A 3,846-nucleotide genomic window follows, 5' to 3' on the forward strand; every position below is an offset into this window, starting at 1 on the left:
CGGCAAGTTTTCCCTCAGTATGAAACCAAGGTTTATCGAACCAGTAGGAGCCAAGAAGCACGTTGAAGGTTGATGGCGGCGGGATGTAGTGCGGTGCAACACCAGAGATTCCGGCGCCAACGTGGAACCTGCACAACACAACCAAAGTACTTTGCCCCAACGAAACAGCGAGGTTGTCAATCTCACCGGCTTGCTGTAACAAAGGATTAGATGTATAGTGTGGATGATGATTGTTTGCAGAAAACAAAGAGAACAAGATTGCAAGAGATTGTATTTCAGTATAGAGAATTGGACCGGGGTCCACAGTTCACTAGAGGTGTCTCTCCCATAAGATAAACAACATGTTGGGTGAACAAATTACAGTTGGGCAATTGACAAATAAAGAGGGCATGACCATGCACATACATATTATGATGAGTATTGTGAGATTTAATTGGGCATTACGACAAAGTACATAGACCGCTATCCAGCATGCATCTATGCCTAAAAAGTCCACCTTCAGGTTATCATCCGAACCCCCTCCAGTATTAAGTTGCTAACAACAGACAATTGCATTAAGTATTGCGTGTAATGTAATCAGTGACTACATCCTTGAACATAGCACCAATGTTTTATCCCTAGTGGCAACAACACATCCATAATCTTAGAGATTTCTGTCACTTCCCCAGATTCACGGAGACATGAACCCACTATCGAGCATAAATACTCCCTCTTGGAGTTACAAGCATCTACTTGGCCAGAGCATCTACTAGTAACGGAGAGCATGCAAGATCATAAACAACACATAGATATAAATTGATAATCAACATAACATAGTATTCTCTATTCATCGGATCCCAACAAACGCAACATATAGAATTACAGATAGATGATCTTGATCATGTTAGGCAGCTCACAAGATCCAACAATTAAGCACAATGGGGAGAAGACAACCATCTAGCTACTGCTATGGACCCATAGTCCAGGGGTAGACTACTCACACATCACTCCGGAGGCGATCATGGTGGCGTAGAGTCCTCCGGGAGATGATTCCCCTCTCCGGCAGGGTGCCGGAGGCGATCTCCAGAATCCCCCGAGATGGAATTGGCGGCGGCGGCGTCTCAGTAAGGTTTTCCGTATCGTGGCTCTCGGTACTGGGGGTTTCGCGACGGAGGCTTTAAGTAGGCGGAAGGGCAGGTCAGGAGGCGGCACGAGGGGCCCACACCATAGGGCCACGCGGCCAAGGCAGGGGCCGCGCCGCCCTAGGGTTTGGCCACCTCGTGGCCCCACTTCGTCTCCTCTTCGGTCTTCTGGAAGCTTCGTGGCAAAATAGGACCCTGGGCGTTGATTTCGTCCAATTCCGAGAATATTTCGTTACTAGGATTTCTGAAACCAAAAACAGCAGAAAACAAAGAATCGGCACTTCGGCATCTTGTTAATAGGTTAGTTCCAGAAAATGCACGAATATGACATAAAGTGTGCATAAAACATGTAGATATCATCAATAATGTGGCATGGAACACAAGAAATTATCGATACGTTGGAGACGTATCATTGATCAAGCACACCTCTTCCTCCGGTCATATGATTGGTGCATCCACTATCAAACACCCATTTTGGACCACCGGAGGAATACCCCTACAAAATCAAGTAGAGGATTTAGGAACCCATCGATTAATGGGTTCCTTTGCAATGGCAACAATATCTTTTGGTACCCAAATTGAGTACTCTCTATAAGCATAGCCATTAGGAGGGCCAACATAGTTAGCATAGACATCACCATAATAATCAACAAATAATGCATAGTGATCGTTTGGCCCCGTGCGGTCACCACTAGTGGCTTTGCCCTTTGAGGCTTTGCCAACATTAGTGACCTTCTTATTCTTATCTTGAGCGGGTTTCTCCTTCTTGTAGTTGTTCTTCTTGTGAGACTTGGGAACATATCCAAGTCCAAACTTTTGATTTTTTGACCTTTGCTTACTCAAGAGGTCATCCAATCCCATCTTGTTCTTGGCGGTGGTGAACTTTGCAAGTTCATTTGTTAACCTAACATTTTCCTCAAGAATAGATGCTTGCTCACAAGAAGATTCATTAGGATGATAGTCGAGACCATATTTGGTCACCAAGGATTCAAGATATGCATTGGTCTCAACATGCAAAGAGAGTTCCTCTTGTAAACGAACATGTTCCTCAACAAGTTTAGCATGCTCACTAGTAAAGGAAGTGGAGGAACAAGCAAGCTTTTCAACAACAATGGGATCCTTCATTGATCCAAGAGCCTTTTTGTAGGTTTCTTGGAGTAGGTCATGGTTCTCTCCAAGTTTCTTGAGCTCATCCTTAACAAGCTTGTTAGCTTTTTCAAGGTGGTCAAGATCCCTAGTGAGAGAAGCATGATCAACTTCAAGCTCCTCCTTTGAGGCATTGAGCTCTTGAGTCAATGATTGAGCCCTATCAATAGTTTCTAGGTCCTTAACTTTATCAAGTTCATAAGTTTCAATCTGTTGCTTAAGGCCTTGAGATATGCACCTTTCGGTTTTTAGCTCTTGTCTTAGGAGATTGAATCTCCGTTCCTTCTCATTCAAATGATATTCTAACTCCTCAATGGACTCATCCTTTTCCTTGAGTGAGTCCATCAAGAAATCAAACTTGACAAGAGCTTCACCACGAAGGGTGCATCTAACATCATAGAGTTCCTTAAGCACAATTAATTCTTCTTGATTTTCGTTTTCATCATCAAGAACACTAGATAGGGAAGGTGGAGGTTCCATTACCTTGGTTTCCCTTGCCATAAGACAAGAGCCAACGATTGTAGAGGAGGGAGAGTCATCGGAGTCATCATCTTGAGTTGTTCTTGCCATGAAGGAAGAGCCAACATCATTCTCCGTGGAGTAATCCTTGGAGTAGTCATGTGTGAAGAGTAACCCGGGCTTAGAGAAAGCCAAACCGGCAACTCCGGCCTCCTTCTCCTCATCTTCCTCTTCTTCATCGGACAAGTACTCGGCCCCAACAAAAGCTCTTCCCTTGTTCTTCTTGTATCGATCATTGATTGGGTTTGGCTTCAATCTTGGCTTGATCCCTTTGATGAACTTTGGCTTGTCTACCATTTTCTCATAAGGGCACTCATTTGCAAAGTGGCTATCTTCATCACAATTGTAGCAAGTTCTCTTCTTCTTCTTGTCATTGAGGAGCATTATGAACTTTGCCTTGTACTTCTTGGCAAAGAAGCCAAAGTCGGTAGCAATGTCACTAGTTGAAGTCATCTCTTCATCTTCTTCAATTTCATAGTCTTCTTTGCTTCCATGATCGGCCCTAGCTTTGAGAGCAAGGTTGTGTGACGCTTCATGGTTGTGTGAGGCTTCATCAACACGGTTCATTGCCATGAGCCTCTTTCCCGCTTTGGCCATGTTTTCATTGGCGGCCACATAGGAGACTAGATCATCGGAGTTGAGATCAGCACTCTTGGTCATGATTTGCAAGTTGAGTGCAAGGTTGGTGTCTTCTTGATTGACGGCAATCATAGCAATGACCTTGGACTTTATGAATGCTTCATTCATCTCGAAGCCATCATTGTACTTCTCAACTCCAAGTCCCTTGACCCTTACTCTAAGAGCACCAAGCCTTGCATAAGCATCGGCCACGGATTCTCCTTCTCGAATCATGAATTGATGGGCCTCTTGCTTTGCGGTCTCATAAAGAGCTGATTGGATCAAATCGGTTCCCTCTTGGAGTACTATGATTCGATCCCACAACTCTTTAGCGGAGTCTATGTCATTGACTTGATCAAGGAGCTTGCGGTTGATGCCACTCCTAATCTTGTCACGTGCGGAGGCATTGAGTTGACGGTTGTAGAATTCGGTGGAGGTCAAC

This window comes from Lolium perenne, chromosome 5 (genome assembly GCF_019359855.2).
Source record: "Lolium perenne isolate Kyuss_39 chromosome 5, Kyuss_2.0, whole genome shotgun sequence".
NCBI lineage: Eukaryota > Viridiplantae > Streptophyta > Magnoliopsida > Poales > Poaceae > Lolium > Lolium perenne.